This window comes from Microtus oregoni, unplaced genomic scaffold (genome assembly GCF_018167655.1).
Source record: "Microtus oregoni isolate MIOR12 unplaced genomic scaffold, Mior012 000033F_ref0000390, whole genome shotgun sequence".
Classification (NCBI taxonomy): domain Eukaryota; kingdom Metazoa; phylum Chordata; class Mammalia; order Rodentia; family Cricetidae; genus Microtus; species Microtus oregoni.
Genome location: NW_024543092.1, coordinates 22,253,368 through 22,280,728, shown reverse-complemented (window position 1 = coordinate 22,280,728; position 27,361 = coordinate 22,253,368). Strand labels below are relative to the sequence as shown.

The following is a 27,361-nucleotide window of genomic DNA, read 5'->3' as shown; positions in this document are numbered from 1 at the left end:
CTGCAGGGCTGAACACAGGCGTGTAAGTCTGCATGGTTGAACACAGGCGTGTATGTCTGCATGGCTGAACACAGGCGTGTATGTCTGCAGGGCTGAACACAGGCGTGTATGTCTGCATGGTTGAACACAGATGTGTATGTCTGCAGGGCTGAACACAGGCGTGTATGTCTGCAGGGCTGAACACAGGCGTGTATGTCTGCAGGGCTGAACACAGGCGTGTATGTCTGCATGGTCGAACACAGGCGTGTATGTCTGCAGGGCTGAACACAGGCGTGTATGTCAGGCACGGGGCTGCCGTTCCCAGCACTAACCAGGATAGACCTAAGGCGACCCCGAGAATGAGTTGTCTCAGTTTATGTCATTGTTTGTGCCGCTGTCCTGGGTTTGGGTGGTCTCTGTTGAAACATCTCTGACTTTTCAGAAACCAGTTGGAACTGTTGGTTCCCATTATCCAAAGCGTTATTGCCTGCTGTTCTGGTTTAGCAGAGAAGGTAAAATGTACCAATGAGCACAGACCTTATTGTATTTTCCAGAATGTTCTGAAAGCACAACCCCCTCAATCGTTTAAAACTATGGCTTTGTTTATTCTTTCCTTTTTAATAAAAAAAAAAATGCCTTTTGTTTATTCTTTCCTTTTTAATAAAAAAAATGCCTTTTGTGCACGGAGGCTCCTCAGATACCAGAAGCTCTTGTGAAATGGCAGGACTGTGGGTTAAGGTGAATGAATGAGAAGCATGAAGATTACAAACCCCTCAAAATACACTCTTTCCTGAAAGAGCAGGGAAAAGCCCTTGGCAAATGTGTTTTGGGGTGTCCCAGACCCAGAATGCCATGCCACATTTTCCTGAACTGAAGCAGTGGCCAGCTGATTGTGTTCCCCATGAAGAGTCTCTGTAAGGTTGATTTACAGCTAACTTAACACCAGAGAACAGTGCCCTCACAGCACAGCAGAAGCCTTGCGTGGGGTTGGGGCAGGCGTGGGTGCAGTGGACACATAGCAGCCACACACTTTCCGGAAGGTTCAAGGACTCATTTGAATAGAAAACCTGGGTATCCGGGAAAAAATGTGAAGACATGTCTACATCACCCAGAAGCCTACATTGTTGAATTTGCACTGGGATGCAGGCCAATCAGGAAGAGGAACACACCCATGCAGATTCCAGCCTGCGCTGGGTACCACATTGCCACTAGTCAGGGTCCAGAGACCCCTCACCAGAATGCAGAAGGGGAGCGTTTGCCAACGTCTGGCTTGAATCCATCCTGCCGATGGGATGGTGTGGAGAGCACACTGGTGTTGGTTCCGTATTGGTAGTGGGCTTGCTCTATTGGTAGGGAGCTGACCCTAACCCAGGTCACACACTTGACGTCACAGCCTTCTTGCTCGAATAAGATCATATGAGCCCTTCTGTCCGAGGGCTAAGTGGGATAATTACCTTCACTCTTGTGACAGTCGACATTGAGATAAGTGGTTAGGGAACTGGATAAGTGTTCAGCCATCACTTTTTCTTGATGTCTGGAGAGTTTCTAACCAAACCAGGACTCTGCTTTGATGAGACCTGGGCCAGCCAGGGCTGACTGCGGCTGCTCACACGATTTCCTGGTTTGTGCAATGGCAGAGTTGCTAGGAGGACGTAAGCATGCTTTCCCTGCTCCGCTGCCGGCTGTTCACTCTTCGTTCTTGTTCCCTAACTCTTGCTTCCCCACCGCAGTTTCAAGAAGCAAATACTCAGTGCACTTTCACTATAGAAACGGGATCCTGCTCCTTAGAGTGGATATCGGCTTCTCCCGGGACAGCGTGCTGTCTCGTTTTCTCCGCACACACACCGTCCTGGCCATGTTTAACCCCACCCCCAATGTAGCCAAGCACAACCCTGAATATCTGTGTGGTGTGGATACTGGAGGAAGCGGGGGCTCTGGGGGACACGCGGGAGCAGCAGTGTACATCCACAGTTCTGAAGACATCGACCTTAAACAGTAGCGCTGTCTACAGTGCTGTCTATATTAAGGAAAGGAGGTGCAGGACCTTAGCGTTTTGATTTGCATTTCCTTCAAGAGCAGCGTATGGACTAGCCAGGGTTTGCAAAGGCTCAGAACAGTTGATCTACTCAGAGAGAGGCTGACGACAACAGTATGCATGCTACAGAAGAAGCCAGGGCTTTGGCCCCGTTGCTCGTGCGGTCATGAATCTGAGAGGCAATTTTCCAGGGCGATCTCCTAGAAACAGAGCACCCAGGGCATTCTGGACACCAAATTTGATGCAGCCTCCAGCGTAGGCACTGACCTTGACTTGAAGAAGAGTTAATGCCAAGGAGGTACATTCGTGTCAAGATCTGGGCCTCCCCCCTCTCCTGACTCTCTGAAGTTTCCTGAGGTTTTGATCTTTCTTGCGGGGGGAGGGTCTATTTTGGGTTCATGGTATGTTACTGAGGGATTATGTCAGTTTCTCTGTGCTTTGTGTTCATAATGTAAGCCGAGTTCCTGACTGGCTACTTAAACATTGTCCATCTCCTGCAAGGGTAGGGCAGGTGTCTAATCTGTTACATTGTGTTACTAGCTAGGCAGGGTATGCTGGGTGGAGGATGCTCACATGACTTTCATCCCCCCCCCCCCCCCCCCCCGTGGTAGACATGTATGTGTAGGTGCACATGTACAAGCATGTGTTTGAGTTCTCTTTGAGACACTGGGTGCCGCAGGACACTGTCAAGACCTGTCTGCTCCCACTATGTCCTGCTTTTGTGACATGGGATCCGAGGATTGATCTTGGAACTGGGCTCACCTAGGTCACCCAGATAACTGACCCTCAGTGACCCCCCGATTGCTGATTTCATCTGCACAGCTACAGTTGCTCTGCAAGGTCCCATAGCCACTCTCTCCGGGGATTGGTCTGCAGACATCTTTGCAAGGTCATTATTATACAATTTCTGCAACCAAGCAAACAAGTTCACTGTTTCTCTAAGATCTCTGAGAAGGACATCACATCATGTATCACCTGCCCCCCCACCCCCCCCAGACTTCTGCAGTGTTTTTATCAACCTCACCTGGTGATGTTGGTGGGACGACTGTGTGGTACAGGAGCTCGAGGGCCTGAGCTCACGTATTACCTGCTGCTGGCTCAGAACAAGCTCAGATGGTTGATAGCCTACGTCCTGACCTTTGAACCCTTCCCTAGCAGCTTTAGGAACTGGTAACTACTGCTGACTTTTCGGCTCAGCAGCTTTCAGAACTGGTAGAGGAAAGCTGAACGCAAGATGCAACCTTCACCCTGCAGCTTCCTCTTGGCTCAGAGCCTCTCTGACTTTGTTTCAGTTAGAGTCACAACATCTGGGTGAACCCACTGATCGGCAGGGTGGTGCTGGTGAGTGCAGTCTGTCCCTCTGTAATTCAGGTGGGGTGTCATCCTGGCTAAGCATCTTAAAGGGTAGTGGCCTTTTGAGTGACTAGGACCCTCACAACTCCATGGGTATCTCTCTGCAGGACAATCTGTGTTTTTTTTTTTTTTTTTGAAAAGACCTCCATTGGAGTCCCACGTCTACCATCTAAAATGTTGCTATTTTCGGAAAATTACTTCATTCTCCTGGGACTTTCTCTCTCCCCTGGAGTAGGAGCAATAATCTCACCTACCTGGGGAGGCTGATGTGTGCAGGCTAAAAGAGCTAACGCATAAAGCTCACCCACTGGCCTGGGGAAGCGATTGCAGTCTTTTGAAGATGTGAGAGGCAGGCAGATGTTTCATATTGGACTTTAACAGAGGCAAATTGACTGAACTTCTGTCCAGCTCTTTGATCTGATTAAATGTCCCAGGGGGGACCCAGAGCAGCTGTCTGTCCTGATACGTCCCCGTCCCATGGAGATCACAAACACAAGCACAACCTAAACTAAAAGCGTCAAAGGTCAGAAGAGACAAATTCATTGCTAAATGCCTGGAAGGTATAGAACCAACAGCAGACCCCAGTCCACCTCTGCAATCTCCCTGCCTTTCTCAAACATCACATGCCTTTGGCTTTAAAAATTTCACATACCTCTCTCTTCCTCTTTCTCCCTCCCTCCCTCCTTTCATGTATTATATTTTGTTTTCTGTTCTCCAGGGAGCTAATTACCAGTCTCATCTGAACTAAAATACGAATATCTCTACTGATCTAGTGTTTGTTTTTGGATCAAATCCCCTATCTTGTTTCAAGGTAAGGAAGAAAGCTCAGCTCAGCTACCTTTGAGAAATTTGAATCTGCTCTGGCTTCTAGGGATTCTGACATCCCTACAGATCTGTGAGTCAGACTGGAACTCAGTGAGACCACTGAGGATTTTGTGGAATATTTTTAGTGGGCTTAAAAATCTATTTTAGGTTTTCCCTCCCCTTCCCAGTTTCCGTTGCAAATGCTTAGGACTGTGTCAATCCTGGCAAACCCACACTGGGAGGATATGAAAATGGAAGCTATTTTTGCATTTATCTCCAACTTTGCATACAATTTATAGAGTTTAAAATTGCTCTGAGGCCGTCTCACGATCACTTCTGTTCACGCTGCTCTGAACAAACCTGCTACTGTCATCTTTATCTTGTACCTGAGGATAAAGGAGTTCACAGAGTAAGTTCAAGCCCTTCAGCATGGACCCTCAGGTTTGAGAACCGAGCTACAGCACCCTGATTACTTTTGTAAATGATGTTGTCTTCCCATTAAATTCTTGTTCTCCACGTGAGTGAATATCCAAGGAAAAGAGTGGACATGAGGAGCCTTTTATGTTTAATTGATGCGGTGTGTGGGGACACTCATGTGCCGTGGCACCTGTGAGGTGGTCAGAGGACAGCTTGCAGCGGTTGACACTCTCTTGCCTCTTACTTCTTGCTTTGTATCTCCTCTCAACTTCTCTGAAACAGGATTTGATGAAGACAAAATGAGAGAACTCAATACAATGTTAACTGACACTGGTCTTTGTCAGCCCTATCTGAGCAGGGATCTATTAGGACTGTTTTGAGTTTCCGATTGGTTGGTCATTGCAGTAATGTTACATCATGTTCAGTTTCTCATGAAATGCTGCTTACCAGGTGTTGTGGAATATTATTTTAAGGTGTGTTACTTTTGTTTATGCTGTGGAACATTTGTTTAATGACGCAAAGATGTGTTGTACTCTTTTATGTTGCATTTGTTTAACTCTGAAACTGTGTTACTTTGCCTGGCTAAAACACCTGATTAGTCTAATAAAGAGATGAAGGCCCATAGCAAGGCAGGAGAAAGGATGGGTGGGGCGGGCAGGCAGAGAGAATTAATAGGAGGAGAATGAAAAGTTTCTGTGCCTCAATAAGTCTTTGCCGATACAGCAATCCAAAGCAGACCTAATCAAACAGAAGTAGAAGTTTGATGGATACAATGCTGCCAGATGATTTTCCAGTCTCCCCAGAGAGAAGACAGGGAAGGAAGACCAGAAAACCACATGTCTGTTTTCTGGGGGGCAGTTTAAATACCCTGGGGAGTGGTCCTGAGCATCTCTGGGGAGGGTCCTTTCTGAGATGCTGAATCAGGATTTGGAGATAGATGGGGGAGGGGACGTGGGGTGGAGCTTCCACCAGAACATCCCAGACTTTTTGGGTATATGGACACCGGTTCATGTCTGGCTGCTTCCTGTGGGGTGATGTGGGGAAGGGAGAGTTGGGAATTGGTGGGCTCACACTCAGTAGGAGGTGTCGTGGAGAGGTATCCAGTTAACTGCCATCCTGGAGACCTCAGGCATTTGTTTCTTGAGGAAGCAGAAATGGACAGTTGCTAGGAAGAAAATAGATTATTAACATCTGTCCTAGTTGCACTGACAAAGATGAATGCACCAGGAAGAGGAGCAGATAGGCCCTTCATTGGGACATCTTAGAAAACTGGAGGGTGGAGGGTCCTAACTGCTGGAAAGACCAAGCAATCTGAATAGGTGCCTGCTGGAGCCTGGAGAGGTGGTACTAGTGTGGATGTCCTAGGAACTTGGCAGCCGAGGGGGTGGTGAGGATCACGATGTGAGGTCCTGTCCATTAGGGCTTGAGAGACCTAGGACCTAGCTGTTTGAGGAGTCCTCTGACCCTGGGAGAGTGGTGCAGGATCAGGGGCAGTTCAGTCCCTTTGGTAGGGACAGGGAGATAGCTGTCAGCATGTGACAGGCACCGCAGAAGGGAGCGGTAGGGTAGGTACCCAGCTGGTGGAGGAGTTTGTGTCAGGAGGAGTTGATTGGGGAGGAAGAGGCCTCTGTAAAGGAGCTCGAAAGGGCTCAGGCCTGAAGGAGAGCGTGGGGTGGCCCGGAGAAGAGTAAGGGCAATGGGGAGAAGGGAGGGCCAAGATAACCTGAGTTCAATGGAGAGTTTGATTAGCTATTGCTTGATGAGTCTGTTGACCCTGTCCATCTTTCCCAAGGATTGTGGATGGTAGAGGATGTAGAGTTTCCAGGAGACGTTGAGAGCTTCTGACATAAGCTCCATGACCCTGGAAGTGAAGGCTGGCCCGTTGTCCATTTGGATGGTGTGTGGCACACCAAACAAAGGACTGATGTGGTCCAGGAGCATCTGAGTCACATCTGCCGTCTCCATGTAGGCCGGAAACACTTCTATCCATCCTGGAAAAGTGTCCAGAAGTGTTAGGAGATAATCAAGTTTCTTATGAGAAGGCGTGTGGGTGCCAATCTTCTCCTGGTTGATGTCCAGGAAGCTGGTGCACAGGCTGAAGCATACGGAGAGTCCCCTGTGGACTGCCTTAGCACAGTCTGACAGGAGGAGCGAACCTGTGAAACACGAGCTCGGTGATGGGTGGGGTCAAAGAGGGGCTCTAATAATGGAGCAAAGCGTTGGGGCCTATGTGTGAGGCCTGGTGGATCTCTGAAATGATAGACAACTGAGGAAGAATGAGACAGTTATTTAAGTAGAACCATCCAGCCTTTGTCTGCGTGGCCCCCATTTTAGGAGTTTGTCCCTCTCCTCTGGTTGATAACAGAACTGATAGGAGGAAGTCAAAATCAAAATATGTTCTGTTGATCCAGACAGGCTGGAGACCAACCCCTGGGCTACTGAGTCAGCCTTGGTAGGAGAAAGCTGAGAAGGGATGGAGGAAGAAGAAAAGGAGGAGAGGAGGACGTCAGGGCCAGCCATCCATTTTCTTATCAAGTCACGGAGTAATTCAAGATAATATACAGACATAGAGAAAGGTAAAATCCCAGAGGCAAAAGTTAGATGAGATAATAAGTTAAAAAAAAAGCTGGCTAGAAACAAGTCAAGTTAAGGCTGGACATTCATAAGTAGTAATAAGAATGTGTGATTTATTTGTGAGCTCAGTGGTGGTGGGTCCCCCAAGGAGTAAAAACAACAAGGACCAGGACTCAGCACTTCTAGTCCCTCAGAGAGAAGGGGACAGTAGGCACTTAGGCATCTTTGGTGATTTCCATTTGTTGTGTCCTGACCCGTGAAATGCCTGCTCCCTCAGGCTCCAGTCTGTAAACCCTGAGTCTCTAGCTAGAGCATCGTTTGGGAATTTTGTGGAGCCTTTGGGAGGTGGAGCTGCACTGTGGCAGTGGGCCTGGAGGCACTATAGCTGGCCCCATTCCTGCTCACTCTCTTCTTCCTAAATGTGGACACACTGTGAGCAGCCTTCGGCTCCTGCCACCATGCTCTCCCTGCCTTCTGCCATGTCCTGACCACCACGATGGACCGTATCCCTCTGGAGCTGTAGACCAAAACAAACACTTTCTCCCTTAAGCCGATTTTGTCAGAGGATTTATCATAGCAACAAGAAAATAATAAGAGGTCATTTATAGAAGAAATAGCAGAAATTTCATCAATTTTTAAGCCAGAACCTTAAAACATGTATGTACTTGGATTCTGAGTACTCCAAATGATTATCTTTCAAAATCAAGGAAATGAGTAGTTTATTCTCAGATATTTGTGTGTTTCCCTCCATCCTGTTTCAGTGAGTTGGAGAGCCATGTGGAGAAGGGAACGTCTCTTGTTTTTATCATCTAAATTCAAAGGGCCGTGTGCTTGTTTTGGCATCTAAGTTTAAAATGAATTCGTGACATTTTTAAACCCAGGATTCTATAACAAGGACTTTTTGTCAAATCCAAACATTGAGCCTAATCCTAAGTAAGTTTTTTGAAGCTAAAATAGTCTGTTTAAATAAAGCGCACAGCACAGGCTCTCTGTAAAGCAAAGCCAGATTGTCCAAGGAAGCACGGTAGGCTGGGTCCCTTGTGGGGATTTCGGGAAACATTGTACGAAGTGACTGCTGCCTTCACAGATGTCTAGACATTTTCAGAGAGAGTGGCAGGCTTTTCTCCATAGAGTCCAGTCCCAAAGGAACCAGCTCCCCATGGACTTTGCTGTCTTGCTTCCCTGAGCTGTCTTCACAGCCTCATCTGGTTTGGATGCTTCCAGAATTCCTGACTCTTCAGTGAGATGCCCTGCTTCTGGGGCCTCTTGATGGAAAGCGCTGGGGAGCTCCAGCTTCCCTGGGATGGGCCCTGGGCATCTGGATTAGATGTGACTCTGTGCGATGTCTTCCATGGCTATTGGTCCCCATGGTCTTGGTGTCAGGATGAGAATCTTCCCCAGAAACAGTACTACTCAACATTGGTTGCATTTAAATTGCATTCCTCGCCTTGATGGGGAGATCACCCTGTTACATGAAATGCTTTTTACTAAAGGGGTAAATAGAAAAGTTCAATAACAAAAATATTTTAATGGAATAGGACAGGAAAAAAAAGCTCACTAGCTTATGATGTTACCTGCACAGCAAGGCACAGGGTTACCAAAAGATATGGCATTTAGGTGTGTGACTTTCACTATGTGTTCTGCAGGATTTAAAGATAGGAAAAGGGAGAAACTCAGGGAGGACCCCTCAGGTTGTGTCCCTAGCTGGTGGTATATGACCAGGGAAATAGAAGACATAAGAGGGGATGAGCCAAGGATGCAGGAGTGAAGATCTGCACTAAGCAGCTCTTGCCATAGGCAGAGCTGTGGAGGTAGAGTAACTGCACATGAACCACTCTGGCTAGGATGTAGCCTAATGTGGAAGTCAAGATGCTTGGAGTCTGACCGGGTGGTGAAGGTTCTCAGAGTGACCGTGGCACATCTGGAGAGGCTAAGAGGGCTAGAGATGGGCGTCACAGCAATGGCTGGTGTCCACCTGTGCTATTCTGCATGCCTCATCTCCCATTTATGTCTCCTTTCCCTCCTTCTCCTCTTCCTCCTCCTCCTTCTTCCTCCTTTATCATATATCCCCTTTGTAGGCTTGCAGAGGCAGGTGAACAGGGGAACCATGTTGTTGGTATCAGCAGGTTGCCAGGAGACCCAGCCCAGGTCTCTGCTGTCATTATGGATACTGCTCACCCTGTGGTCCCTGGAACACAGTTCCTCTGTTCCCACCAGGACCTCCTCTAAACACTTCTCCACCTTCTGGAATGACAAAGGTGGCATGTTCAGTCACACGCTGCCACCAGGATGGTGGTTCGCCTCTCACATGGAGAAGCACACACTAAGGTCTGTGTCCTGCTCCCTAATTGATGCAGGTATGTGGGAATGAGAGAGAAGACCATGCAGATGGACAGAGAGGAGGAACCAAAATTTGTTTCCTGACACAGACAACTCCAGGAAGAGTTGTTCCCGTGACTCTAGTGGTCCTGAGAAGCTCATCTTTGTTTGAAGCCATAGATAACAGGCTACGGTGACCTACAGTTCCCCAAACACACTGCCTAATGCAGGGACCTACTGAACACATTTTCAAAGCACATCTGCACAACGCAGTCAAGCCTCAGGTGTATTTAAGGTCCTGAGAAGGATCATCGCATCACTTTCTCCTAAGCTGAGCCATCCAGCTCAGTGATTTAGCACAGCCGGGTATACACTCTGCAGCAGAACCAACTCAGGCAGTCCCAGCGTGAGGTGGTCTCCACTAGAAGAACTCTCTAGGGAGGTGGGGCTTCATTGTGGGAGGAAAGAGTTTTGAGCAGGGGAGGTACTATGAGCCCTGGTCTGGAGTGTGCACATCCCATAATTTCTTCAAAATGTAGATGCCTGAAGAGGAGGATGTAGCAGTTTTTGCTCCTCTTATTAGCAAGCTGTATCTCTCTATATGATATGTCTTTGAAAGAAATGTTTTATTTTTCGAGTATGCTTGCATTCCTTCTGTCTCCTTTTTCTTCTGTTTGTTTTTGTTGCTGTCGTTTTTTTTGAGACAGGCTTTCTCTGTGTAGTCCTGGCTGCCCTAGAACTCACTCTGTAGACCAGGCTGGGCTCGAAATCAGAGATCTGCCTGTCTCTGCCTCCCAAGTGCTAGGATTAACAGTGTGCACCACCACCACCACCGCCTGGCTCCCTCTCCCTTTTGAGACAGAGTCTCATGTAGTCAGACTGGTGTCAGTCACTACAGAGCTAAGGATAACCTCGAACTTCAATTCTCCTGCCTCTCCCTCCAGTGCTTGATTACAGGCCCATGTCACCACAGGCCAGTGTCATTACAATGTTCATCTTACGTGGTGCTGGGGTCAAACCCAAGGCTTCATGCTTTCTAGGCAAACATTCTGCTAACTGAGCTGCATCCCAGTCCCTCTAGTATGTATTTCTAGAACACACCTGTCTTAAGACTTCATTAACTTGAAATAAGCCACCTCTCATTTCTGCCTGCTGCAACTATGTAACTCTTGCATGAACAATCCAAATATCACTTCCCGAGTGAGAGTGATGAAAGCTTCCTAGCTTTCAGCCCCTACATAGTGTCCTCAGAGGCCATAAAGCCCACCTTGTCTGGGCACCATTAGGATTGGGGGTAACTAGATAGAAGTATCCCCATTAGCCTGACCTAAGGGCTGCACCACAGTGTATGACATGCAGTCTGTGCTCAGGTCGCACCATGTCATGTATTCCATGCAGGACACCTGTGCAGGCAGGTAGCTTGGACCCCACCTCAAATGGGAAGACCCCCGCTTTTCAGTTTGTGGAGGACCCTCAACGCAAGTGTATGCAGAGCTGAGTGGTGACCGCCACTGTGGTGTGTGAGTAGCCACAGCCTCACCCCTGTGTGCGGTGGAGATGAGACACGGGAAAGAGATGTTGTCTCTTGTACATAAATGCAAGTTTTCTTTCCACTGAGCTTCTTCCTACTTTAACTTCCGGTTCACTTTGTTTCTGTTTCCTGCCATTAGCACACGGGCATTCATGCACACAGAAAGACAGGCAGCAGCAGCATCCCTGCTTTGTGATTTCGGGATGGCAATGCCTGGGCTTGTTGTAAACTCAGCGTCTCTAAATATTTAGAATTGTGCTTCTCTCTGGAAAGCACCTTGAATCTTTAAAAGCCGTCTCAACTGTTGAAAACCAAGTAGAGGGCAGGCAGTGCCTGTGGCTGAGTGCTCTGAAATGTTCTGAACAGCTCTGAAGGGTCCCTTTGGACACAGCCTCTGCTGGAGTTCTGAGCAGGGACTATCCAGCATGCCACTTCCAGTAGTGACCAGCAGGGGGCACCCACCGCCCAGCTTTGCAACTTCCATTTCTTTCCAATCAGAAAAAAGAAAAACAAAGATTACAGTACAATTATTTTTTAGCATATACTGTATTTACAGGGAGGCGCACAGAACTGAGGCTGCTTAATGTACATGATTAATGTGTGGGGTTGACAGACTTATCAGCCATGATAAGACTCCTGTAGAGAGGCTCCCGGACCAAGCAGGTTGGCTTCCTCCTGCTTTCTGATACTGTTAGGGTCCCAGAAAAAGCCCCGAAGAAGACCACCAGCAACGCATGCAATAAACAAGAGCATTTATTGATTCCAATATTGGGTGGTATTTGGCGACCCCCAAAGAAGGTCACAAACTCTTTTTAAGTGGAGTTAGGGGAATTCCAGAGAGAAGGGATTAACCTGGGGCTGATTGGTGGAAGGGCCTAGTGGTTAGGGACCTTCCAGCAGCAGGGTAGGGAAATCTGTCTTTAGGCTGCAAGTCTAGGGGCATCTGCTGAGCTAGCAGAAGGACTTTTAGGGGTGTGCTGATCCAACAGAAGGGCTTGTGGGGGTGTTTGCTGATGGTCACCCATAAGTAGTGGTTTTCATGAGACCTGCTTGCTCAACTCTGTCCGGTTCTAGTGAAGTGAAACTCAGGTCTGGTCTCTGTCAGGGCTGGGGTCTGCTCCCCCTCCCTCCAGCCTTTTCAGATACATTGTTTCCGTTCAGGGAACATAGAGGGCTAGGACGCTCACAAAGCATGAAGGCCCTGCCCACTCTTCCTGTGTCTCTGTCCTGGCTGACAGTGTGGAGTAGACAGAGGAGGGCAGACCCGCCTGTGCCTTCTCCAGCACCTTCCGCTGGACCAGGGCCCTGCCCTCCCTCCTCCCCAGTCTCTGTTCTCACAGCCAGGGAGAGCAGAGCACAGCATCACGCAGAACACAAGCACTCTGGAGGTGTTCGACACTGACACCACAGGCATCTTTGCAGTCTTTCCTCCGACAGAATGGGAAGCTGGCAGCCACACGTGTAGGCCCCACTGAGTCACAAGTACCAGAGAGTGACATCTCTGTGTTTGGGGAATAAATATCCCTTCTACCAGCCCCCTTTCCCTGAAACCTCATTTTTATTCAAAAGAACAGCAGGCCCTCTGCCGCCATCCAGACCTGGATGCCGGGCAGACAACAGCTCAGAGAGGACCAATAATTCTGTTCTTCAAGGCAAAGCAATGCAAGTGTTTGTAGCCCAGGATAAATCTTAGGCTTTAAAGGAAAAAGTTAGCAGTTTGCAAACTTGAATCAGTGGCAGTGAGTTTGATTTTTTGCAGTGTTTAATGACTCGGAGCATTGTTGACACGCTGACAGTGGTGTCTCTGATGTGACTTCTTATGCTGTGAGCTTCATGAGCCAGGTGTGACCCAGGTGTAACCTACACACTGGAGATGCTGAGAGCGTCTGTAAGGAACTTGATGGAGTTTGATGAACTACAGATCACAAGGGTGGTGAGGATGGTTTCTGACCCCTCTTCACACATCTACTGCAAAGTCACCGTACCCGGACTCTACAATCCCCATCTCCTAGTCATGTGATTATAGACAGTCATCAAGGTATGTGCCTGCAGCTCCATTCCTAGGAGGTGGAGATGAGATCTCAGTGGCTTGCTGGCCAGTCAGGCTAGCTGAAAGGACTCAGTCGGAGACCCAGTCTCTGTTCAAAAGTTACCCTTTCTGAAGAGCATCCCTAACTATGCAACAGAAAACGACCCCAAGGGGTATGCCCTCTGCGTTGCCATTTGGAAGGATGTGCAGGGAGACAGGACCATGGCCTGCACTGTAATTCTCTTGACCTCCAGTCCATTAGTTCCTTCCTGATGGCAAGGTGGAGCATGGGGGAGCTGCTCTGTATGTGACTCCATCTCTCTCTCGACACCTCCATTTCTCAATCTGAATCTTAGGAAAGGAGAAAGGGCAACTCTCACACAGACATTGAACCATTGACTTTGAGTGAAACCCATGTGGCAGGACATTCTCTGCCGGCCGTGTGTGAAGAGAAGTGTGTCGTTCATCACTGTTGCATATGTTTCTGAGAGGTCCGGGTGTAAATAAAGGCTGCTTTTGTTTCCTGGCTGCCCAGACCCAAATAATCACACAGAAACCACATTGGTCACAACACTGCTTGGCCAATGACTTGGGCGCATTTCCAGCTAGCTCCTACATCCCAAATCAACCCCTCTCTATCAGTCCGTGCATCGCCACGAGGCTGTGGCTTACCAGCAAGGTTCTGACCTCTTTTTTGCCAGCTACGTGGTGTCTCTCTCCTTCAGCAGCTACACAGCATCTGTCTGACTCCGCCTTCTCTCTCCCTGCGTTCAGTTTAGTTTCCCCACCTACCTATATTCTGCCCTTCCACAGGCCAAAGTAGCTTCTTTATTAACCAATGGTAATAAAACATATTCACAGCATATAGAAGGAAATCCCACATCATCCAAGATGATAACTGACTTGACGGTGTGACTGTAGAACAAGCTTCGACTGACACAGGGACCCATCACCAGGACCGAGGTCCCGGCTGACTTGTTTGGGGTCAAAGCAGTACTGTAATTCACATTTGAATGGTTCAGATTTAACTTTGTTCTTGTCTCCGATAACTACAAATACCAGAAAAGGGTGCTTTCAAAGGTCCAGAAAGCTGTCTTACCAACTACTACCACGAATCAACCCTTAATCATCACAGTGGGCAGATTCGGTGACTGACAGCCTAGAACCAGAGTGAGGCGCTTACCGTGCTTGAATCTTTCCACACCGTTACTCAGGTCTGATCACACAGCTGCCTGCTTATTCTCACAGCCCTCCCTGTTACCTGCTCATACGTCTGTCGGATCAGCCGCACATCCCTGTTACCTGCTCATACGCCTGTCGGATCAGCCGCACAAGCCTCCAGTGCCCCACCTGTCCATGCTTTCTTCACTGTTTTGTTGTGACTTCAAACAATGCTGGAGAATATTCCTGTGACACAGATGTAGCCAGTGCACCAGAAGCTGTCCCAGCGATCTCCAGCCACCGCGTCAACTTAGTCAAGCTACAGTGTTGGTGTAAAGAATTGCTCTAGCATTCCAGCAGCCTTGATGATGTCAACACATTCCAGCAAGCCCCTCACACACAGCCAACTACCTCAGGCAGTTCCCTACTCATGGGCCCTTGGTTTTGTGTGGATGGTGACTCAGGGTCTCTAGGCCACTCCCACTGAGACTCGGCACACCGTGGCTGCGTCCATGGTGATTAGCTTTATGTGACAGAGTAAGAAAATCATCTATTTGGGAATATCCAGTGAGCCATGGTGTTGGCCCGGGACTCCACATCTGCTGCATTATGTCAACCAGGATCTACATTTTTGGGGTTCACCGTCCCCAAATACTGTGGCTCCCAACTCCTATTTTCTTTTTGAACCGGGCTAGAAGATTGTTCAGAGGTAGAAACAGTATTTGTTGATCCTGAAAATCAAAATATGGAGGCCTTTGTAGGAGGAACTATGGCCTCTTAAATAGATTTCTCCAGGGAAGGTTTTCTCCTGAGAGTGAAGAAGACAGGAGACAAGAGGAGGGTGGAAGATGGGCAGTCTCTCCTCCCGCTGCTGCTGCTTGCTCTTCCTGTGTGTTTTCATTTGCATTCCTAGTTGGCTCTCCCCTCTGTTGGCTTTTCCCTCTTCCCCAGACAGCCCAGCAGGCCTGGCTTTCCCTTTGGGGTTCCTGTCTTTAGCTTGTTGGCTGAAATGGGTTTCACAGGCTCCAGCCCTCACCACAGAGATGAGAAGCAGTAAGGAAGAGGCCAGGTGTGCAAAGGGACACAGGCTCCAACTCCACCATTTTCCTTGTGCCCTGGATCTCAAAGGCCCCGGCTTCTCTGCCTGGGTAGGTTTGCTAGAGCCTTTACCACATCCACCTCTCTTTGAAGAACAGTTTGTTTTGATAATATGACTCCACAGACTGGTCATTCCATGGTTCCTTGGCAGACAGGGATGGGCGGATAACTGTGGCTGTGCTGGGAACTCTGCAGCACTTCCTTTATATAGAAAGCAATGATGCTCAGTCTGATCCTGGGGTACAATGACCTACATTTTAGGATAATTGTCTGCATTTAGTTTAACAGGTCTGATGCAGTCACATGCACTGATGGCCCTGAGCCCCCAAGGTACAAAGAACACATTTTGGTGTTGTTATTTTGAGACAGAGTTTCTTTACAGAACCTTGGCTGTCCTGGAGCTTTATTTGTAGACTAAGCTGGCCTCAAACTCACAGAGATCCACCTGCCACTGCCTCCCAAGGGTTGGGACTAAAGGTGTGCACCACTATGCCCAGCTCAAAGAGCATAATTTCGGTGGATCCCACAAGCCTCACCAATGAAATGACTCAGGGATCTCAGATCGTCACACAGACTGAAATCCATCCCACAGGACTAGCTCTCCCCAGCCTCCCTCTCCAAACTCAGACACAGCCTCTGCTTTCCCCATGGCTCGCTCTATAGTATTGCAGGCAGCTGCCAATGGGACGGCATTTGTTGCATGAAAGCATTTTTGTGTAATGAATTGATGGCAGTCTGGAGGCTGTAGACCTAGTCACTAGTCAACTTTACAATCTTTTAATTAAATACACCAAGGAGAATATAATATATCATGGACATATTTAGAGGATGCTGGCAGATTTGTGTGCCATACATAGGAAGCTACGAATTGAACGCTAGGATTTAATGCTTGTTCCTTCCATTCCATAGGTTCTGGGAGCTTCCATATTCTCCCCGTGAGGCTTAACATATAAATAACACCCCGCATGCAAGCGTTAAGTTCGAAAGAGTAACATGGCCCTTGAGCTGACCAGAGCTGTATAGACATGTTGGCCGGATGGGTCCTGGAGATGTGGAGGAGCCCTGGTTCTCATTTATCAGTATCACGGGTTAAATGCTTTTCCCAGGACCACAAGAGGAAGCAAGTTTAAGAATCCTTTGTCGGATGGGTGTATGTCTAGGTTTTACTTAGCTACTCGGGCTAGCCTCTTCTTTATGTTGGAGGATGTGATTTATTGAGGTCTCTCTAGGCACCCTCGTTTAGAAATTCACTGCGACAACCATTAAAACCTTAACGTGTGCCCCTTTGGTGTCAGTTGTAGAAACAGACCTTAAGATGCCATTCTTCCCCCTTTCATGTGGACTCCCTCGGTGAGAAGGTTTTAGTTACGCAAACATGTTATCAGTTTCACAGCACATGTGGAATCTGCACCTCCACTTTTGCGTCTGGACCCTTTGTACTGTGCAGGATAAAGCCCCTTCTAGCATGCTGCTGTCTCAGAGAGAAGCTGAGTCTGCACCAGAATGCAGTTTGCAGCCTGTAGCCTGTCGTAGTCTCGGGCAATGCTGCAGGCGGGGGGTGTTCAGGTTCAGGATTATACCAACAACTCCTCAGTAAGTGTCAGTGTCAACACATAGCAAAGCTGGTGCTTCCGTAGAGGTAGATAAAGCAGAATATGGGTGTGTGTGTAGGGGGAGATGGCTCAGTGGGTCAAGAGACCGGAGATCTCATCTCTGCAAGAGACAGATTTACTGGCCAGTCAATCTGGCCAATCAGAGAGCCCCAGGACCAATGAAAGACCTTGTCTCAGGAAGGAAGAAAGAAAGACAGAAAAAAGGGAGAAAGGAAGGAAGGAAGGAAGGAAGGAGAAAAGAAAAGGAAGGGAGGGAGTAAGGGTGGAAGATGGAGAGCGAGTGAGAAAGACACCCGATGTTGACCCACACACCCACACAGGTGCATGTACAGACATAACCCACTGAGAATATACAGGAATCCGTCATGAAATGCACTCAAGGGTTAATTATTTTTCAATTGAGCTATGTGGCATCCAACCCAGGCAAGCTACATACACCTGGAAGTGGGATTGGGGGCTCCATTTTAGTAAGTTTTCTGGTATTTCTTTTTCCTTAGGTTTATGAACCCTCACCCCATATCATTTTGCAGGAATGATACAACAGTTCCTCTTAAAAGAATTCTTTTATTCTCCTTAAATTGTAACTGAACATCAAAAATCAGAATTGAAGGCAATTTTCAAGGATAGAATAAAGCATATTAGTTTGAAATGAGGACACATTAAAATTTTTATTCTGGTCTGTGCTTCCAGATAATTGAGTTTTTAAATTAACACGTACACAAAGAAACTAAAATTTTAGTGTCCTAGTAAGTCACATTTCCAAACTCTCTGAGGAACCAGGCCTTACCAGATAACAAATTTGTGGATGCCTTTAGCATCCTGGTTTCAGATTTGTCTGCGAGAAACGTCTGTGCTTGTAAATTGCCCAGCCTTGCATATTTATATCTCAGTCTGAGGTACCCAGACCCTTGGGTTCATCAATGAAAAACAAAAACAGAATCTGCAACTGTCACCTTGAAGGGGACAAGAGTTTATTCTGGAGACAAATACGAGTGTCCATCGTCCTGGAAAACAGACTGAAGTTTCTCCAGATCCAGTGATCAGCGAGGTAGCAGTTTTATCAAGTTTTTATACACACAGAACGAAGAGAGGTTGGTGGTTAAGATCACTGGCTGCTCTCGCAGAGAACCTGAGTTCGTTTCCCAGCCCCATATAGGGGTTACGATTATCTGTAACTCCAGTTTCGTCGGTTCCAATGCCCTATTCTAGTTCTCCAGGCACCAGACTCGAATCTGGTACTCATGCAAGAAATGCATGCATACACATAAAATAAAAAATTAAATCTTTAGAAACAGAACAAAAAATAATAAATACATAAAGGCATCTTTGCAATAGATTGGTGGAAGCATTAGGTTGGGAGGTTACAGAGAAGCAGAGAGACATCTCAAGCGGTCTCAGATATGGTCTGACAGGGGCCATCATTTTGTGGCTGGTTGGAAAACCAGTGCTTTGCTGGCCAGTGGTGGTGCAGGCCTTTAATTCCAGCAGAGGCAGGCAGATCTCTGAGTTTGAGGCCAGCCTGGTCTAGAAAGCAAGTTCCAGGACAGCCATGGCGACACAGAAACACCCTGTCTCGACTGCCCCTCCAAAGACAGGAAATCCAGCGCTCTCTGTGTGTGTACACACCCACATGATGTGCAAAGGTCAGGCACAGAAGACGGCCATCGGTGGCTAGCAAAAGGGCTAAAGATGGCCCAGGACAGTTTTGCCCTGGACTTGGGACATTCCAAATTCCACATAATCACTGAAGTTCATCAGTCAATCAGCCTTGCAGAAGACCCTGTGGAAAGTGCAGCCTCTTTCCAGAACTTTCAAGCATAGAGTCCTGAAGACAAGCCATCTCCTGCCCTGGAGGAATTAGTTTGCTTCCCTGTTGAGAGTCTGTCCCAGGCACCGAGCCTAGAAGACCCCCCCTAGCTGTTGAGGATTACCTCCTGACACAGTGACCGCGTCCAGCCCAGTTCACTTGTACTGCTGGCTACAGCCCCTTCGCAGGCAGGCGCAGCCCCGTGCATAGGTGGGACTCTCAGCTTGCTCACAGCTACTTCTCAGAATGGCCACACCCTTCTTTCCATCGCAGAACTTGTTCTGTGTGCCAGGTCTGAGGACTGTTGCAGTCTTTCCAGTCTCCAGGTAACAAGAGAGACGGTAGTTCCAGTTTTACTGCAGAACCATTGAATATCAGATCCTGCAATGAGCTGTATAAAGTTAGTCTAAAGCTTAAAATATCAGATGAACAGGGGTCAGTGGATGCTCTCACCCCAAGTTCACTATGGTTTTAACCTCAGAGACCTTGCTGTGTGACAGAATCATGCAAACTAGTGACAGACAGTGACAACCCAGGTCAAGCGCCTGCTTCAGTCCCTGGTCCTCAGTAAACCCTGACTGCCCAGACTACTGCCTGCCTCAGACTCTGCAAGGAGAACCGGGTGCATTTTAGAATGAACCTGCATTCTTTTTGCTGTTCATTTTAACTCACTGGGAGGGTTTAAGTGCTGGGTTGCTGGAGCCTGCTGCAAGGCAGCTGGATTTAAATATGAATGCCTGCATCTCTTCAGTATAGGCAAAGACTCCTCTGTGGTAGTAATTACAGAACCAGGAGGTATTCTAGTGGGTACATTGTGGTATTAAGTGGCTCATTTAATGGAACTCATGCGTTTACCTCAGCAGGCCGGGTGAAAATAAAGAGATCAAAGTTGTCATGGCTAACTCTGAATTACCTGGCTTTTGTCTGTATGATTGATTGTGACAATCTTAACATTTAAAAAATGTATATCATTATTTTTCAAGCTTTTTTATGGGAAAGACAAGTGCAGGTAGATTTTGTTTGCATCGAGCTATTGAGGACGTGTGAGTTGAGAGGGAAAGGACCGCACTCATTGCACAAGTTCACTTCTTTAAGTACATCAGGAAAATACTAATTGCACATACATTTTTTCCAACATTTTTTTTCATAAAGTAGTTGCAGGCACTGGGGAGTAGAGGAGCAGCAATGCCCCTCACCAGTTCAGACTGAGTGTAAGTCACGATGAGGGTGGGGAACTCTGAGATAGCTCACGTCCTATTCATGTGTAATAACACACACAGTAGGCTGCTTACATCCTACTCATGGTGTGAATAACGCACACTAGGCTGTTACATCCTATTCATGTGTGAATAACACACACACTAGGCTGTTACATCCTATTCATGGTGTGAATAACGCACACTAGGCTGTTACATCCTATTCATGTGTGAATAACACACACACTAGGCTGCTTACTTCCTATTCATGTGTGAATAACACACACACTAGGCTGTTACATCCTCTACATGGTGTGGCTAATGCACACACTAGGCTGCTTACATCCTTTTCATGGTGTGAACAACACACATACTAGGCTGTTACATCCTATTCATGGTGTGAACAACACACATACTAGGCTGTTACATCCTATTCATGGTGTGGCTAATGCACACACTAGGCCACTCTTTCCATCATTCCAGCAAGTTGGGGAAGTTTGGTTAGCAGTCTCTGGGGCCAGATGGTGCATTTATTCCCCAGTTGCATACTTCCCCAAGGCAAGAATATTGCTCAACAATATTAACATTAAAAAATGTAGAACATTAATTCTAAGCTTTATTTAAATGCATGTGAGGTCCAAACACCCTGCAGCCAGCTTGTCTACAGCTCAGGGCTATTGCAAACCCCAATGACATTAAAGTGTCCACAGCAAACTGCTATACCAGTCAAGTGCACAGGCAGAAAGCACCATCTGCCCCCAGGGCGTGCACACTAGGGGGTTAGAAGAGTCACCTCTATACCTCATGGTGGACTCAAACCATTAGGGAAGTCAGGAGGCAGGAGAACCAGCCCAGGCCAACACAAGAGCCAGGGCCCATCTCTGCGCTGTGAGGGTGGTGGGCTGGGGTGCTGGGGTATGGCGAGCAGCCCCCCACAGAGGCTGAGGTGGGTTCTCTGGAGAGACTCCTCCCTGTTCTTTGCTCTCGATTTTCTTGAGTGAGCTAGAAGCAAGTTTAAACTAGATTTTGCAATGATGACAATCCCAAAACCAACTGAAACCTAAAATTAAATCAGAGAAACTGTTATTCAAAGTCCCCGCATTAAATGCCTTGACTGACACCTGCTGTCGGCAGAGTGTCGTGCGGAGATCCCAGCCACACACATGCCAGCGGTTTGTCGGCTTTGAATACAATCAAAAATAACTCTCGCGTGTCTCACACGGGAGTAAGGACAGATGCTTGCCAAATGGGTGCTGAAAGGGTGTTTCTAGTGGGTGCTCTCACCCCAGGGTGTTGTTCGAGGACTCCCGTGGGGGAGCAAAGTCTGGGTTTCTGCCAAGATATTCTAGTGCTGTCCTTATTTCGTCCCTGGCTTCAATGTGCACGTCCTAATGCTCATGGCATGTTGTCCCCACGGCGGCACGTCCCATTGAGTATAATTTGCTAAGAGGTGCACAACAAGAGAGGGGGTGTGGCTGTTACTCTACCGATTGGAAGAGTTCAGCATCTTCTATCCTGCTCTTTTCTAGAATGTGCTAGAACTGCAGGTGTGAGTCTGTGAGAGCTCCAGCGTCTTCCCACTGGGTGGGAAGTGTGGGCGGTTTGTGAGACTCATTGTTCGAGAAGGGGAGCCAGCAGCACCTTGGGTTGGCTCAGCCATGGTAAACCGCTGCTCTCCCATGGATGTCTGCGCTCCCTGACATATTAATGAAGAAAAGAACAGCTGAGTAACATTTTAGGGAAAGACAGAGGCACTCGAGAAGGTAGAGAAAGGAAATTCCTGCTAAATGTACAAGATCTGGGCCTCCCGGTTCTTTTACTTTTCAAAGCTGAAGACAGCACAGCCAGCTCACATATTCCCAGTGTGATTGTTACCTGTGGGATATAAGCTGGGGATGGAGGCGAGGATGGGGGTGGGGATGGAGATGAGGATAGAGATGGGGTGGGGATAGGGATGGAGGCAGGGATGGAGGTGAGGGTAGAGATGGAGAGGAGAGTGGGGTGGAGGCAAGGATGGGGGTGAAGGTAGAGATGAGGATAGAGATAAGGTGGGGATAGGGATGGAGGCAGGGCTGGGGGTGAGGGTAGAGATGGAGAGGAGGATGGGGTGGAGGTAGGGATGGGGGTGAGGGTAGAGATGGAGAGGAGGATGGAGATGGGGTAGAGATGGATAGGGCAGATATGAGACTGATTGAGAGGGGCTGAGAATAGACACAATGGAATGAAGAAGGAGATCAGTCAAATAGGGATGCGATGGTGAGGATGGCAGTAAGAAGAGGGATGGGCAAGACAGAGAATGGATGTAGACCATGAGAAGAGAGAAACTTAAAAAAAGGGAGGCTGAGCTAGCCTGAGGAGCCCTGTCCCTTCCTACCATGAACCTAGGGACATCTCGGCTTTTCCAGAACCATTTCTTTGTGAAACTCACCCCCTCCCCCAAATTTCCAGAAGTTGTGTAGGTCTCTTGTGATCAGTCAGCCCGCTGTGCTAGTCAGGGTTGGAAGCGGTCTACCTCAGAGTTTTCAGTGTGTGTTTCCTCTTTCTGTAACGTCTTCTTTTCAGTCTTGACCACTTGTCGGGAGGAACAGTTGCCATTGTCGTCAGCTCCTTGAGAGAAGTTTGAGAGAAATCTGACAGCTGCCGAGGAGCGTCTTGTGTAAGCCTTTGTGCCACTGTGCTGATTAGGATCCTTTAAGCGCCGCTGTTGAAAGGCACTATTTAAAGCACAAAGTACTTTTGCATATCAACTCATGATCCCGGTGACAACCCTTGTAGGGAAGGTAGGTGGCGAGATGACTCATCCCAGGTCACATCAGTAAGACACTGAGAGAGTTTGGCAAGTGGAAGAAGAGTTTCCGGAGTTTGCAAAAGTCTTCTTTTCAACGAACTTGTCTCCTTGTGGGACGGGAATTGACAGGGTCATTTTAGCCAGCAGGAGGGTTCTTGTCTCCCAAACCTGAGACTTTACTCCAAAGCAGAGAAGGGTCTTAGTGGAGGGACAGAGGCTAGTTGACTGTCCTGTGGGTCTGTCGGGAAGCAGGAGGAAAGGCAGAGAAAAGCTGGGTTCTGAACACAGCAAGAGCTGGTCTTGAGTTTGGAAACCCCAGATGGTAAGGAACAAACCCTGGAAGGAGCCTTGTGTGGCCTGAGTTTGCAGAGTGGTAGGTTCTTAGAAACAAACAGCAAAGCCGGGAGACTCATGTGAAAAGTGCTAGCCTGTGTCCTGTGTGTTAGTCCTTGGCAGTGGGCGGGTCACAGTGAAGGAATTGGGCAGTGGAGATAACAGCATTTGCGGCACCACGGCTCTACCTAACTGCCAATCCACAGTACAGCTTCCCAGGACCACATGCCTAAAGTGGCCCCGGATGCTGTCTGGCCTCCATCTGTCACGTACTCATTGGGTTTGGTGGTTCCACAGACACGTCTAATGATCCCCACAGCCGTGTTAGGCGACTAAAAACAACAATTGTTCTCATGGTTTCTACAGTCTCAACGTCTCTCCAGTCCCTAGGTATGAAGCTTTGTGTGACAGGGAGGAGGCTTGGACAAGCAAGATCTGATAGAGTAGAGAGGGCCAGAATAGCAGATACTGAAACAGTAAGTGAGACCTGCCAAGTGGGCCACGGTGGCAGCTGAGAGAAGGTGATGTGGCCAGCCTGGGGTCAGCAGGACTCAGTTTGCCCTTGATGCCTAAGTACCAGTGCTTAGAAAGTGGTGAGATGAGTGTTCCAGGGTTGAGGGGGGTGAAGGAGCTCAAGGCCTTGGATCCACCCAGAGTAAGGGAAGTAAAGGATCAAGTCAGGGACAAAGTAAGACAGCAGATGAGTTTCCCAAGGGGAGAATTAGCCGACTAGCTTCAGGCTGGTGTTTGTCTGAACATGGTTGGATTCTTATTGTAGAAGTTCTCCATAGAAACATGTCTGCAAGGGATGGTTCAGTGGTTTCCTACCCCCTGGGTCTCACCAGCTGTGTCAGGACTCATGAGACGGCCTCGGCTTGCCACGGCTGCACTTCGGTTCATTCTGCAGGGTGACTGCAGACTGAGCCCTGAGCCTCTGTCTCCTCCTGTCTTATATTCCCCTCTAGTGCTGGGATTAAAGGCTGTGACTCCTCAGTATTGGGATTAAAAGTGTGAACTACCACCACCTTGGTCTGTTTCTGCACTGATCTTGAGTAGACCAGGGTGGCCTTGAACTCACAGAGAACCATCTGCCCATCTCCCAAACCCTGGGATTAAAGGTATATGCCACCACTACCTGGCCTCTAGTGGCTTAATTTTACGTTCTGATCTTTAGGCAGGGTTTTTTTTTTTTAAATTAAAACCTAATAAAATGTTACTATATTTCCCTTTTTTGTCTAAAATAAGAAAGAAGGCTATAACTAATATGAAAAAACATATAGTAAGTATGATAACTGTATGCAATATATACATGCAATAAATACATCAACAATGTCTAGTCCATTTGCATTTGGCAAGTTCAGAGAAAATACTCCATTATCCTATCTTAGTGAGTCCAAAGTTTTGTACCTGATTTACTTTCTATCACAACTTGCATTACCATCCAAAACTATCTTTTGATATCATTCAACCTTATATACTTTACATTTCTTTAGTGAGTCTCTTTTCTGAGTTTCATATACAAGGAAAACTGTAACTATCAAGTCTTCAATAAACTCCCTCAGAGACACAAGAAAGAAATAATATTAACTGAGTAAGCAAGAGGTACAAGCAAGCAAATTCCAAAAATGTGAGAAAAGACAGAAACAGCTGGCTGCCTGGACAGTCACCCAAAGTTTCTCTACAACATGGGGGCATCCATCTTCAGTCTAAAGGCCTAGAATATTTGGCAGACTTTTCTGTGAAGCAGGACATTCTGAAGGGCTGTCCTGCCTTGTCTTGACAATGTTTGGCAGTCACTTTCTTTTGTGTCCTGCTTGTCCAGTTAGGACAACGTACTGTCAGCAGCTGAGGCAAGGGCATTTTCTTATCCAGTGGCTTACTTTTTCCACAAAGAAAGTAAACTCCATGTGGAGTTTCCTTGATGACCATTATCTTCTCTGAAGTACATTGGTGCTGCCATGAGTAAACATGTCTCATTGTCCAAAAAAGAAGAATTTAGATTATTAAAACATCTTAAATGCTATATTCTGTAGATCTCTGAAGTATTAAAAGATGACCTATCTAAAATATATCTTTGTTTGACCTTGAAAACATACCTAATGTGTCTACAAGGTTGATTATAATAGATGATTAATACTAACTGGCATTCCTTATTACCCTAAACAATTGTTAATAATAACTTTCAAGGACAGAAATTTACATTACATTGTTAAATGAGCTGTATAGGTACAATACCTGAACAAGAATAGAAATGTATGTACAGTATGTTCTAAAAAAAATTAATCTCAAATTTGTATCAGTATACAAAATTTGTAGACAATATACATTACAACCCAATGTAAAACATTTTAAACTAGTGGTTATTTTAAAAGTAGATTCAATAATCTTTTTTTTTTTTTTTTTTTTTTTTTTTTTTTTTTTTTTTTTTTTTGCTTTTTTGAGACAGGGTTTCTCTGTGGCTTTGGAGCCTGTTCTGGAACTAGCTCTGTAGACCAGGCTGGTCTCGAACTCACAGAGATCCACCTGCCTCTGCCTCCCGATTGCTGGGATTAAAGGCGTGCGCCACTATTGCCCGGCAATCTATCTACTTTTTTAATTTTATCATATCTATAGCCTCCTTTTTTATTCTTTTCAAAACAAGAACCTAGAATCTAATTTCCTTTATTTAGTTTTTTTCCTGACCATTACCAATAACAACTTGTAACCAATCCCCCTAAACAATGACAAATATCCATAACCCATTGAACAACCATCTAGAAGCAGAGGAAACAAGATGAAAATGCCTTGGAAGATGTACCAAGCCACTGAATATAAATAAGAATTATGGGTCAAGTTAAGTTTAAGAGGTAGTTAGTAATAAGTCTGAGCAATAAGCCAAACAGTTTGTAATTAATATAAACCTCTGTGTGTTTATTTGGGACTAAATAGCTGTGGAGTCGGGTGGTACAGAAACTTTTGTCTACAATCTAGTTGATTCTCTGACAACTTAATTTCCCTGTCTGAAACTGGTTATGTGCTATCTTCCTCTTTGGAGTGTGTTTCAGGACTTAATATTCAAAGCCAATATTTAGCCTTTTAATGAGGCAGACATATCTCATATTCTAGTTAGGGTAACTATTGCTGTGATGGAACACAAAGACCAAAAGCAACTTTGGAGAAAAGGGTTTGTTCACCTTATTTCCACATCACAATTCATCATCTAAGGAAGTCAGGACAAGAACTCAAACAGGGCAGGAACCTGGAGGCAGGAGCTGATGCAAAAGCCATGAAAGGGACCTGTTTACTGGCTTTCTCCTCATGACTCTCTCAGCATGCTTTCTTATAGAACCCAGGACCACCAGCCCAGGGATGGCACCACCCAGAATAGGCTGGGCCCTCCTCCATCAATCATTAATTAATCAGTTTCCCTACAGGCTCGCTGCAGCCTGATCGTATGGAGATTATTTTCGTAATTGAGGTTCCCTCCTCTCAGATGACTTTAGCTTGTGTCAAGTTGATATAAAACTAGCCAGCACAGCTTACTATTTCCCACAGCCTGAGAACTAGGCTGGGAAGAGTGTTGACAATGTCCTGGAGAATGATGGCTCAAGGACCCCAGAGTCTGGGGTGCAGCAGGGAGACCATGTGACAGCCTACTTGTTCTTTTAGGCAGGAGGCCCATTCTATGTTATGCTCTATCCACTCAGAATGTGGATGGTAGCAAGGAACAGGCAACCCCTGTTTTGGTCAAGATTTACCCTCAAAACAGGAGGAGAATCTTTATGTTCATGTGTGTGTGAACATATCAGGATTTGTGAACATTTGTGCTTGGAAATGTACATGCATACACAGATGTAAGTGTGTATCTCTCTGTTGATGGACCTGATGGCATTGTGTGTTTAAGCAAGCACACGTACAAGTGCCTGTGTTATGTGTGCATATATGTGTTCAAAAACATGTTCACACATGTTTTTGTATACATCTATATTTATGCATGGTGTTACCTGCTTGTGTATATAAGCTGTGTGTATATATAGATGCACACATGTATATGTTAATTTATATCTGTATATGTGTTTGTGTTAGTATGCGTGTGTACATGTGTGTGTGTGCCTATGTATGAATGTGTATGCATTTATGTATTGAGGACCTAATTACTCCGTATTGACCCCTGTGGGGTCGACTGACTGTGCATCTTTGTTCTGAAAAGGTCAGATTAAGGATGAAGTCACAGAGTGGACTAGAAGGACCTGTGAGGGGTTAGGGTCTCTGAGCTCTGTAGCACCAACATCTTTGAAGGTCTACCTGGGTAACTAGCTACAAGTCGGCAGTGAGGGTCCACAGT

At 46.9% G+C, this 27,361-nt stretch overlaps 1 protein-coding gene across 7 annotated transcripts in view; it reads left to right on the top strand.

Annotated features, from left to right (window-relative positions):
- Pde10a (phosphodiesterase 10A) overlaps nucleotides 1-27,361 on the top strand; it is a 449,138-nt gene that overhangs the window by 76,322 nt on the left and 345,455 nt on the right. Inside the window, exon 1 of one of the 7 annotated variants that reach the window (XM_041680084.1) lies at nucleotides 22,598-22,696. The exons of the other annotated variants lie outside the window; for them this stretch is intronic. The gene's annotated coding sequence lies outside the window, so the exon portion shown is untranslated. Of the gene's footprint in view, nucleotides 1-22,597; nucleotides 22,697-27,361 lie in introns of those variants that run through there. 7 annotated transcript variants of the gene reach the window in all.